Below are 13,639 nucleotides of genomic sequence, written 5' to 3'. Positions count from 1 at the left end.
ACTGAAAAACAAACCCAGGGCATGCCGAGTCTTAGCCACCAGACAACCAGAGCTGTTGAATGGTACAATTAAAAAAAACCAAAAAACTCAGATCTTTTAGCTGTCAATCCATTGTTATTTCCACTCTCCACAACACCCTTTTTAAAAGGACAAAGCAGCGTAATCAAAACAGCATGGTACTGGTACAAAAACAGATGCACAGATCAATGGAACAGAATTGAAAGCCCAGAAATAAAACCACACATCTATGGACAGCTAATCTTTGACAAAGGAGCTGAGGGCCTACAATGGAGGAAAGAAAGTCTCTTCAACAAATGGTGCTGGGAAAACTGGACAGCCACATGTAAAAGAATGAAAATCAACCATGCTTTTTCACCATTTACTAAAATAAACTCAAAATGGATCAAAGACCTAAAGATTAGGCCTGAAGCAATAAGTCTGCTAGAAGAGAATATCGGCAGTACACTCTTTGACATCAGCTTCAAAAGAATCTTTTCGGACACCATAACCCCTCACATGAGGGAAACAATAGAAAGAATAAACAAATGGGACTTCATCAGACTAAAGAGCTTCTTCAAGGCAAGGGAAAACAGGATTGAAACAAAAAAACAGCCCACTAATTGGGAAAAAATATTCACAAGTTATTTATCCGACAAAGGGTTAATCTCCATAATATACAAAGAACTCACACAACTCAACAATAAAAAATCAAACAACCCAATTACAAAATGGGCAGGGGACATGGACAGACATTTCTCCAAAGAAGATATACGGATGGCCAATAGACACATGAAAAGATGCTCATCATCACTAATCATCAGGGAAATCAAAATCAAAACTACACTAAGATGTCACCTTACACCTGTTAGAATGGCAAAAATATCCAAAACCAAAAGTGACAAATGTTGGAGAGGCTGTGGAGAAAAGGGAACCCTCATACACTGTTGGTGGGAATGCAAACTGGTGCAACCACTATGGAAAACAGTATGGAGATTCCTCAAAAAGTTAAGAATAGAAATACCTTTTGACCCAGCTATCCCACTACTGGGTACCTATCCTAAGAACCTGAAATCAGCAATTCCAAAAGTTCCATGCACCCCTATGTCCATCGCAGCATTATTCACAATAGCCAAGTCATGGAACCAACCTAAGTGCCCAGCAACTGATGATTGGATAAAGGAGATGTGGTATATATATACAATGGAATACTACTCAGCCATAAAAAAGGACAAAGTCATCCCATCCACAACAACATGGATAGACCTTGAGGGTATTATGTTGAGTGAAATAAGCCAGACAGAGAAAGACGAACTCTGTATGACTCCACTCATAGGTGGTGGTTAACATATGGACAAAGAGAACTGATCGGTGGCTGCCAGGGGAAATGGGGGTGGGGAGAGAGCACTAGGGGTGAAGTGGTGTACCTACAACATGACTAATAATGATGTACAACTGTAATTTCACAAGGATGTTAACTTTCATAACCTTAATAAAAAAAAAAAAAGGACAAAGCAGCAAGATGTCACAGTACACGTACCCCTGGATTAAAGGGTGTAGTAATTTTCAAAGTCAGTCTGAACTTCTTTTTCCCCAGCCCTTGTCAGTCACTGGCTATCTGTGGGACCTCACTAATGGCAATGACTCAAATTTCACTAGTCTTGCCTCTACATTTCACACACTCTCAGCCCTTTGCAAATCCTTCCCTGTGCTGCTGGGAGTCCCAGAGGTATCTCACTAGTTCTTATGATCTGTTCTCTCACAGTCTCCCACCCCTGTCTTGTCATGATGCCCACTGCCTTGAAACCACTGGAGGGCAGTGCCTCCCAGTGCCACTGATATGGCTGTATTCCATAAGAATACTGATGTCTGACCAGGATGGCCTTCACATTCTCTCAGCTTGACAAAGCTTAGACAAGCTTCTCCTTACTCTAGCCCCTCATCTCCCTTTTTTAGAGCTTTTACTTTAGAAAATTTGCAATTATAAACTCTTTCTCCACCCCTTTGAGATATAAATCTTTTCCAAGCCTCTTGCCAGTTTTACAACCCATGAATGTCTTTCTTGAGGGCCTGGAAGCCATCACTTTGAAACATAATCATCAAGAAAGATAGAGCACCTGTCTCCCTGTCTGTGGGAGGGTAGGAGCTAACTAACTTTGTTAAGTGCCAACTGGCCAACACTTGAATGAACCACATCCTAACATCCTCCAGTTACTTTCCACTAGCTCACCCCAGCACTTGAAAACTCTCCCACCTGTGTCTCAGTGGAGTTGTGGTCAATCTCTCTCCTCTATTACAGTAGTCTTGAATAAAATCTTTCTTGCCTCTTTAACTCCATCCAGTGCAATTTTTTCAGACCAAAAGTGCCACCACGCAGAGCAGTAAACCCCCAGGGACTCAGAGATTGCCTATCTCCCTGATTCAGGTTGCCCCTTGTAACTTGCAGTAAAGCCAAAGCGCTGTTGCCTTCTCTACATCTCATGGAGCGCTTCATGCAGAGTTCCTCTACCTTCAGGCTGCTGCTCCACAGACTCAGGAAGGACAGCGTGGCAGGCAAAGGCCATGCTACTGTCTGCATCTCAAGTCCTTTGTCAGGTGCCCAAACAGAACAAACCACTTTTTTCCTAAGCACCCCCCTCCAATTTTTTTTTAATCCAAATAAGCTCCTCATAGACCCAACCGTCAGAGGGCAATCATGCCCACACGTTTGAATTCCAGTTTAGTCTAAAACCAAGATCCCCATTTCACTTAGATGGGTGAAATAGTGTGATGGGGCTACTTAAAAACAGAACAAACCTGGAGAAAAAATGAAGTACTCTCAATACTTTTATTTACCCCTTTTGCATTGCTTGAAAGATCCAGTTCAAAGGACAATTCATAGAGTATATTTAAACACTCATGTACCTATACCACATGCTGATTTTTCAATTTAACTTTAAATGCCAGCCCAAAAAATTCAGAGCTGTTTTACTAAAAAAAAAAAAAAAAAAAAAAGATTAGCAGCATGAGTGGAAACGAGATGGAGCTGGTTTTCAGTTATTAGAAAGAACTGTAACAATTAGAGAAATCCAACTCTCGGATCAACTCTTGTAAGAAAATGGTTTTTCCATATTGGGATCCAGGTAGAGGCTGGAGATAGTGCATTCAGGATGTTGTAGAGGGAATTCACACATAAGGTAGGATACTAGAATCATCCAAGGACCCTTCTAACTCTGAGATGGTACTATTAGGTAGTATTACTATTTGCAAAATATTATTCTTTGAGATTCGTTAATGAGATTTTCTTAATTTCTTTTATATATATTAGCACCTCATTAAGCAAATAGAAAATATCCCCCAAATATAGAACATTTCTTTCTGAAATTAACACCTTATAACAGGAAGTCATTTTTATCAACACATCAGCTTCAGGACAGGGAAGGCAAAAGCGTTGAATGGTACATTTAACTAGATATTATATAATTGCTGTTATCTTTGCTCTTTGGCATCATGTGTGATTTGGTTATTCCTCACAGCGATCATCAAGCAATTAGGCATTGTTTATCCACAGCTGAATGATCTGAGCACTACAGAGATAGGTAAATTCTTCTTTCTCTTTTTCTACAAGTATTTAGAACCCTTGCCAGACATAAAATTACCACAAAAGACAGAATCCCTACTCTCAAACAGCCAGGGCTATAGGAGAGAGGGAGAGAGCTCCAGACAGGAGTCAGATTGCTCTCTTTCAGTTGATCTCCCCAACCCCCAGACTGGTGAGTGAGCAGCTGGGCTCAACCAATGCTGAAAATCAAGCCAATTGTGCGGACATCTTGGGCATTGGCCCAGCTGAATTTCTGGAGGTCATCCAATCTTGCCAGTATGGAAAGCCATACAATATTAACAGCAAGAAGAGACGACAGACTTTAGGACATTCTAGTCTTAGCTACAGGATGTCCTAGGCTTGTGAGTAAGTCAGCTAACCTTTTCAAATGGTAAGAGCTCATACACATCTGCAAAATGGGAATAATACCACATACTCGGACTACCGTAAGGTATTGTTGTAAAAATTAAAAGGTAAAAATGCCACTTATGTATTATTTGAGTGGTTATTATTTTTGAAAAAAAAGAATAAAGAAAATAGCCACTCTCATGCTAATCACAAAGGCCCCAGATTGTATGATTTCCACAGAGAGAAAAGGCGACAGGCTGAGGCAGCACTTTCTAACAGGCTCTAGCAAAACAGAGTAGAATGTATGAAATTCTAATTTCTTATCCTTCACCAATAATGTCAACTACTAACCAGAACTCTAGATATAGGATCCAAAGAATTTTGCTTGTGCTGAACATAAAATGTTTCCTCCCTTAGTCACACCTTAGTACATATTTAAAGCTTTTGAATATACGCTTAATATGGAACTTAAACCCCCAAAGAGGTCTTTTTTTTTGTCAGTAGGAGAATTTTAAGTAATTTCTAAAAAAACATTTATTTTAAAGCTTTTAGCTCTAATGGGAGAGAAAGCTAAGAGTAATAGTGAGTTCTCTCCTTGGCTACACTGCTTCATTCTGCTCTAACCATTATTATTTACCCCTCTGATTATGTTACCGAAAAGAGTAAAAGCCCATTAAATAAAGAAAACCATTTAAAGAATTTATCAGGATTGCACGAACTGCTCTGCTCATCAAAACAAATGGAGAGCAGAGTCGTCTGTGATTGTTGGAATCCAACACTCCCGGAACTACATCAAGAAGAATATAAACAGGCAGACGCCCCATCCCCTAAAAGTCCATATGCACCCCTGGCTCAAATGAAGTTCTCAGACTTTGCCATAACTTGCAATTACTAATCAGAATCACAGTATTCTGGTTCCAGTTAAAAATAAAATGACACCTGACTACTCTTTTCCACGATGATACCACTATTTTTTTCTCAGGGTGGGGAAAAATACCTTTATAGCAAAAATGAAAAGATTGACCATTTTTCCTTACAAAATATAGCTCCAAAAGAGAACGATTCTCTTTCTTTTTTTTTAAATTTTTTTGCTAGTCTGGGTCTTCCTTTTACTTTTACCAACAATATTTTAGGTAAACTTCTCTTTATCAAATTTTACTTTAAAGATTCTGAGTTTAAATCCTGTTGGTGTTCGCTGCTGCTCTAGTCAGAGCACAGAGAATTATGGCCAAAGCATATCTTAAAAGGCAGTGTGCTGGCTTAGACACTGGCCAACTTTTGTACAAAGGTGCTTTATGAATCATGAATCAAATGAATAGCATAATAAAAGCACACACCACTGGAAGTATCCACCTAATGCATTTTGGGGGGAGGAAAAATATCTGGTCTCTCTCTTCTGAAACTATGGAAGTCAAATAAAAAAGGTTTATATTTATCCAAATCTACACATTCTTTTTTCCCGTCTTTTTTTTCGAGGCATTACTTATTTACAATGTGTTCTCCCACAATAGCCTGTGAAAGGCAACGTTTTGTTTGCCCAACACTCTTAAAAAAATGGTGAGCACATGCACATCCATCACCGCAAGTCCCCACAATAGAAGTGTAACCACTTTGATATCAATATAAATCAAACAAAGGTAATGGGAAGTGCACATGCAGACCCAAAGTTTAAAAGCAATGATGAAGGTGATTTCCAAAAGTTGTCCAAGAATATTTCTAAGTGCTTTTATAGTGAGGCTAGTTGGTGGAAGTCTCTTGAATTTACTGCAGTATTAACCTCAGGCACAGCTTTATTTGAGAATTCCCCTTGGGTTTTTTTCCTCTTCCAAATTTTTTTAATCTCTAAAATTTTCTTAAAACTGAAATTCAAGATGTAAAGAGTTTTAGAAAACATGTTAAATCACAGAAGAGATCTTTTATAAGAATTGTGCATAAATCGTTAGCAAAGTGATGACCAGGAGGAAATTTTGCTCCTATGCAGTCCTGCTCAAGAGTGAGAGCTGTCTTCCCTTCTATCCTGGCCTTCATCTTTAAGTGTCATGAAACCCACAGTTGATTTTGAGGCTGAGTTTCTGACCATTGAAAAGCCCAGTTCCAAAGGAGGCAATTCAAATACATCTTATAAAAGCTTTAGGAGGATGAAATAGAAGGCTTTCCCTGAGCCCAAAAAGAACAATTAACGAGGATTCTTTTCACAGACTACATGAAGCTTATGGCATTGGCACAATGATATTCACTCAGCTTTTCTCCATGTAGTACCCTCAGGGAGGACTCACGTCTCAGGTCTCACTAATATCCCCCCAATTTATTTCCCATCCAACTCTCCATTCCTTCACCCTCAACTTGATGTAATTCTTTCCTTGGGGAAACTCCACTTTAAAAAAGTCCATTTCCCAGACTCCTTTACAACTAAGAGTAGCAGAGCCATCTTTGGTCTATAATACCTTAGCATACTTCTGGGAGTGTTTTGCTTTACTTTTCCTCCTCATTGCTTCCCTCTTCTCTTTCTGTCTATCTAGGACACAGATGTGGGGCTGGAGCCCTCATATTGTGACCATGAAATCACCATGTAAATGAGAGCCAACTAGAGATAACCGGATAACAGAACAGAAAGGTAGAGCCCTGAGTATGGATATCACAGAGCTTCTGTGCCAGCCTAGAATGCCTTTAAAGGGACTTCTTTTTAAATAAACCCATGCTTGGTTAAGGCATCTTTGGCTGGTTTCTGTTACATGCAACCAAACACAATTCTTGACTGATACACCAGTTGTTGCTTGTCTAGTGTCCCAGAGGGTGGGGTCATTGGACCCCTCTCTGCTCTCTTTCCAATTTGTTGCTATTGTCCTAATGTCTGTGCCTGCTTCTTTCAGAGTCTTCCCTTTTGATTCTCAAGAGGCTGTTTTTCATTCAATCAAGCTCAGTTCTTATAAAGCAAAATCTTTAGCTTTTGAAAATATTGATTTTGATGTTAGTTTCAAAAGCCTATTTTAGAAGTCAAAAAGTGAACAGCCATTGATTCCTTCTCTTTGCACTTCTATTATAACAATCTTAACTCTGCCCAAGGCAGCGTGGAATTCTCTGACTACAGGGGGAATGATCATACACCGGGAATTGTGGACAAGAAAATGTTTAAGATATTATATTAAGTAATAGAAGAAAGGAAACAGGCTTACAAATTTATTCTGAGCCCTTTTAAATGCTCAAGTTATTCTTAGTACAGTCAATAAGATAACTTTTCTTATTACCCTGTAATTCAAGTTTGCATCCTTTCCAGCCCACTAGCCATCCTATCCAACATCCAAAGATAGGATGCCCAAGCTGATTCCTGGATCTAAATATACGTGTACTCCTCTAATGAATGAATATTCAATGAAAATTATTTGGCGGTAGATGCCAAGTCAATGGGATACCAAATCTAGAAGACTTCCAGAAAACAATATTAGGTTATCCCCTGTAAACCCTAGAACGGCATCCTGAGCTGTGGGAAGTTAGCAGTCCAGAGTTTTGACCAATGTATAGAACATAGCGGAATATATAGAATCTTGTTTCTTTAGAGAATTCAAGAGAGCTCAGTAAATTCTTTAAAACCAGGTTTGTAAACAGTGTTTAATTCTACCCTACTAGAGTGCTAGCCCTCTAGAGACAAAAGAATAAAAAGGAAGGAGATCTCAAGAGCATGAATCAACACCTTAGAGAAGAAGATGACAGACCTGGGGCAACAAGCTCTCTAGGATGCTAGACCAAAGCTATTGATTTACAAACCACAGGAAGTATGGAGAATCACCAGGAAGGGGAGTAGTCTAAAAACTAAATACTAAGGAAAATCTTCTTAATCAACAGCTTTCAGAAATCACACAACCTCAACATCTTTCTTCTCAAAATGAAAACGAAAGATATCAACACTTGATGTCTATATTTCTCTTGAAAATGAATAATTTTCCATGACATGCTTGGTGGAGAGTAAGATAATAACCTAATAGATCATCTAATATCGATGAAGTTTCAGATACTTTGAACAAAGGCTTAAACTACCAACATCAATCTTATAGCCTTCTGATTCCTAGAAAGAAGTCAGCATAAAAATTTATCCGAAACAAAATACCAGCATTTAATCTCCAATTTAATTGTCTATGAACTTGGGAAATTGCATTGGCACATCACCATCTTTCATATTTCAATAAGTGTATTGCCTTGGATTATGTTCTTCTATAACTCTTGCTATACAAGAAAACCTTATTTCCTCTCAAGAGCAAAGACTGTAGCTTTACTTCCTCTGTATACCAAACACATTGCTAGGAATCTATTAGACTCTTATTAAACAATTTTGTGGTCATTTCTGAGATGCTCAATATCATGTTTGAATAGAAACACTTCCTTGTTAAAAAAAAAAAAAAGCCACAATTAATCTGTGAAATAAATGGCATGGGTCATTTTTATTATGAGACTCCCAACCTTCACCTTTTCACTTTTTAAGGCATTCCCTACCTCTAATTATTATAATTCCTTTTTATAGTAATTCTACCTATTTTCAGTGGTTTATTCCCTCTATATTCCAGGAAAAAGAAAAAAGAAATACAACTTGCTCATCACACTTCCTTCAACACTCCAGGCCTCCACTTCCTCCCACACTCATCACTCTTGAAGAGAGGGCCTCATCCAGAGATCCACTGCTTTTTCACTCTTGCCTCCCTTGTGACATTGGTGAGTGGTGGTGTCTGTACGTGCTAACTGCATCACCCTTTCAAGCCCACTGTCAATAAACTATCTAAGGAGAGAAAAATGAAATCTGTCAGTCTTTTTCAAGAGCTTCAGGAAACTTCTAACATACCACTTACTATTCTTCCACTTCCTCTTACCTTCCAAACCCATTCTTCACCAAGACTGATATACTGTGAATACTAGACCTCACTAGCCTGTGATCATAAGATAGTGTTACAATAAACCAGTCTCTACACACTTGCACAGGAGCGTATCCATCCTCAAGCATCTACCAATTTCTTCTAAGGTTTGCAGGTGCACTGTCACATATCTGAAGCAGCTCTCTCACGCCCTTTTTCCCTGGCCCTCTTTTTAAGCTTCAATGCCCCTGGCTCTGCTGCTAATGGTCTCCAGTGACTACTAATGGCCTCCAAAGGTTTCCAGTGGCATCTCCTCCCACCTCAAAAGGTAGAGACACAGTTTTCCACTTTGTCCCAAGTAATGAACAAGCTTCTCCTAATTTCCTACAACTTAGTAAAAGAACAAGTTGAAACTTATAAAAAAAAGAATTACCCTCATGGAAAGCAAATTCTGAGACTGACATTAGCTTTTCTCCTGAAAGCAACGCTCTTGGGGGAAAGAAAAGAAAGAAGGATTGGACAGAAAGAGAAGTTAGGATGCAATGTAGTCTCAGTGAAGAACTCAGTCAACCCTATAGGATGTTCTGGAGCTGGGATGACCCCTCAGAGTTGTCTAGAGTTAGAGCAAGGGGGCCAAGCCTTTATACAAACTCATTAACCAGTCATTGGATACATGTTTCCTTGGAAGGGGGCATGACCTTGGGCTATGTGATTCTCTTCAACTGAGACAATCCCAAAAGGAGCTGACAGCTGAGAGTTGTCTGTCAGCTGTTTATGCTGTAGCTGAGGGAATAAGTTCTTCATTCCTGAAGAAGAAACTAGGCAGCAAAATACAAGTTCTACACAAACATCTAAGTTTTAGATAAGGAATCTCATATTTTTGTTTCTTTCTCACTATGATACTGTTATTAGTTCTTCTTCTCATATAAGGTAACTTTATCTCTTTTCCTATAAATCCCACCTATCCTCTAAGTCCAATTATAATCCTGCAAATGCCACAACTAGTATAGCACTACAACTGTACCCCAGTTGCTTCCTGAGTATGTAATACTCATAAAACATAGTAAACAAAAACTACATGAATATTTTAAAGATTCTAAGACTCATAATCACTTTGTAGAGCTCTTAGAATAAAGTACACACTGCAGAGATTTCTCATAGTACTTTTCCAAATTCCTGTCTAAGTTATCATTAGCAAAAACTTTGAAAAAGCATATGGTAACTATTAACTACCAGTAGATACAAGTGTTTCATATTGGAAAATACAGGTCATTAATATCTTAGAAAGTTGTCAACTGAATGAAATGGAAGTTTCTTAAAGAACATAATGGATACTAGAATATGTTACCCTAATAGCATTGTCTAGCACAATGCCAGAAAATAAATAAATACTAATTTTAGAACTTACTTATCTAAAACTTCCTCAAAGTGTAGCCATTATTTGTTGGTTTTCCTAGATCTAGCAATATTTATGATCATATCTTGTTTCCACAATTTTTATAAAGATCATGTATTTCCTGAGGAATATCTTAAATGCAATTTAATCCATATTTCTCAATGGAACCTTACATACATGGGTGTCACAATGTCTTTATGACTATGATGAGTTTTGTGTTCTTTCTGTTCCATTAAACATCACTTAAACACTGTCGCAACTTCTAATATAGGACTATTCAGTATTCAGTCTCACGGATTTGGTAAAATATAAAAGAAATACACCATATTAAACATTTTTACCTGGAAAATTGGCCCACAATGTATTTTTATAAACTTTTTTATTGAGATGTAACATATATATAGTACACAAATGTTAAATGCAACCACTATCCAGATCAAGATCAAGATCAAGAATATAATTGACAGGATTAAAGTGAGAAATAGACAAATCCACAATCATAGTTAATCTTGTCAGTTTTTATATATATTTGAGGCTATGTTATTAAATACATATAGGTTTAGGATTGTTTTGGCTTCTTGTCTAATTGACCCTTTGGCATTATGAAATATCTGTTTTATATTTTTCAATGTTTCTTGCAGTAAAGTCTTCCTTGCCTTATATTATTAGAGCCACATTGAATTTCTTTGTTACCATTTATATAGCAAATCTTCTTTCATCCTTTTATTTTCGATCTATTTTTATATTTAAAATGGATTTCCTTAGACAGCATGTATTTGAATGTTGTTTTGTTAATCCATCTGTCTTTTAAAAAGTACTTAATCTATTTATATGTAATAACTAATGTGGTTGCATTTAACGACATCTCAGTAATCTTTTTTCTTTGCTCCATCTGATCTTTGTTCCTTTTTTCACCTTTTCCTGCTTTTTAAAGAATTTATCAAATTTTTAATTTATTTCCTTGTATTTCTTCTTTTCACTTGTTTCTCTACTTTTTAGGTTACCCTAGAGATTACAATATTCATCTTTGCCTTTGTACAATGCTCCTAACAATAGTAATTTTATTACTTCCAAACAATGCAATACCCTTACAATTTAACTCTGTTTACATGCCTCTTAACATTTATGCCATTATAATCATATATTTTACATTTACAGATATTATAAACCACAAAGATATTATTATTGTTGTTTTAAACATCAATATTCTTTACTACTCACTCATACACTTACACTTCCGTTGCCCTTTATTTCTCCCTATAATTTTATGCATCCATTTGGAATCACTTTCTTGTAGTATAAAGAATTTCCTTTAGCATCTGGTAGTCTACTTCTACTGTTGACAAATACTCTCAGATTTTATCTGAGAACTTCTTTATTTCATTTTTATTTTTTAAATTTTTTTCATTTTTGAATAATTTTATATTTACATAAAAGTTGCAAAGATAGTACTGAGAGTCTCCTTATAGCCTACCCCCAGATCTCCCTAATGGTTGCGTTTGATAGGACCATTCACAATTCAAAACTAACACGCTACCACTACTATTACCTGAACTACAGACTTCATTCATATTTCACCATATTTTCCATTAATGTCCTTTGTCTGTCATAGGATACAATCTGAGATAAGGCATAGCATCTAGCACATTCATTTTTCCTGGATATTTTTACTGTGTATAAAATTCCATATTGGTCATTATTCTCCTTTCAGCTCTTCAAAAATATCATAATATCATTCTAGTGTTGTATGGATTCCACAGTTTCTAACAAAAAGTTACTCATTAGCCTTCTTGCTGCTACTTTAAAGATAACGTGGGTTTGGTTGATTTTAAGCTTTTTTTTATACCTTAGTTTTCAGCTGTTTAATATCATGTGCCTACACCTAGATTTCTTTGTACTTATCTTGGTTGGAGTTCACTGAATGTCTTGTGCTGTGGGTGGTTATCTTCCTTCAATTTTGGAAAATTTCCAGATGTTGTCTCTACAAATAATGCTTCTGCTTGATTCTCTCTCAACTCGACCTTTGGAACCTTAAGCATATGTATGTTAGAACTTTTCTTGCATCTTGCGTCCCTTGTGCTTTGATTTATTCCTTTCATTCTTTTTTTCTGTCTTTACTTTAGTTTACTTTCTATTGACCTGCCTTCAAGTACACAATCTGCCACTGTATACAGTTTTGTGTTAAACCACCTGAAGTATTCTTAGTTTCAGATATTGTATTTTTACTTCTAAATGTTGTTATTCTCTGTTGTAACTTCTCATCTTATGTTAAAATTCACAGTCTTTTCATTCATTTTTGTTCATCTTTTCTTGTATTTTTTGGCATATTTAAAATATTTATTTTAAAGTCTTTGTTAGCCATGTTTAATACCTGGATTATCTGGGGGTCTGTCTTTATTGCCTATTTTTGCTCTTGCTGATTGGTCATACGGTCTTATGTTTTCATATTCTCAAAATTTTTATGGTATGTTTGATATTGTGCAAAAAATAATTGTAGCACCTGCTGATAATGTTATTTTCCCCAAAGAAAGGTTATTCTTTTCGCCTCTTAGCAAATAAGTTGAAAGGCTGGGATTTAACTGAGTCAGGGATTTAACTGAGTCAGGTCTAGATTGTAGTTTTAGTAAAATGTAGTCCACCATTAGTTCAAAAATGTTCCTTGGGTATGGGCATTCTGGACTTTTGCTTTAGACTCTGGAAGATCTTTGTCTCCTTTGTCCAGAAAAACCATGGGAGATTCTATTCTGTCCTTCACAGATTTTGAGCTTAGCTCTATAGTTTCCTGCTCCACACTATTTCAAATATATATCAAGTATAGTGATGTGTCAAATATTTTGATGTGGTAACTGACCATGTTAAGCCTCTTCTCTGCAGCAGGGGCTCATCTCTAAGCACAAGAAACTGCAAGAAATTTCACCTGACTTTTGAAAGTCTTGACCTAGTCTCCAAGCTATGTCTCATGGGAAAAAAGAACTGTACTTTTGAATCCTGTCTAGATTCAATCAATCATACTATCTTAGACAATTGTCGAAAGAACCAAACTCAAAAAACTAACCAAACTCGAAAAAATAGAGACTGGAATGGTGGTTACCAGGCACTGGGGGTGGGGAAATAGGAGAGATGGTGTATAAGGATACATACTTACAACTAGTAGATAAGTCCCGGATATCTAATGCACAGTACAGTGACTACAGTCATCTGTTTCTTAATGACAGGGATACTATCTAAGAAATGCATTGTTAGGGAATTTCATCATTGTGCGAATATTTCAGACTGTGTACTTACACAAATTTAGACGATACAGCATACTACACACTGGGGCTATATGGTACCATCATATATATTATCCATTGTTGACTGAAACTTTGTTATGCGGTGCATCACTGTGTATACAACAAAACTGTTTTATAAATATTAAGCTTGCTAAGAGACTAGATCTTAATTGTCCCCACCACTAGAAGAAATGATAACTATGTGGTA

The 13,639-nt window shown here is 36.9% G+C and overlaps 1 long non-coding RNA gene across 2 annotated transcripts in view; it reads right to left on the bottom strand.

The window, feature by feature from the left end:
- The window catches only part of LOC111773178 (uncharacterized), a 103,078-nt gene that overhangs the window by 31,812 nt on the left and 57,627 nt on the right, over positions 1-13,639 (bottom strand). The window lies entirely within an intron of this gene.

The sequence above is a fragment of the Equus caballus genome, chromosome 4 (assembly GCF_041296265.1).
Source record: "Equus caballus isolate H_3958 breed thoroughbred chromosome 4, TB-T2T, whole genome shotgun sequence".
NCBI lineage: Eukaryota > Metazoa > Chordata > Mammalia > Perissodactyla > Equidae > Equus > Equus caballus.
The sequence above is the reverse complement of the archived record's forward strand: the minus strand, read 5'-3'. Positions and strand labels throughout refer to the sequence as shown.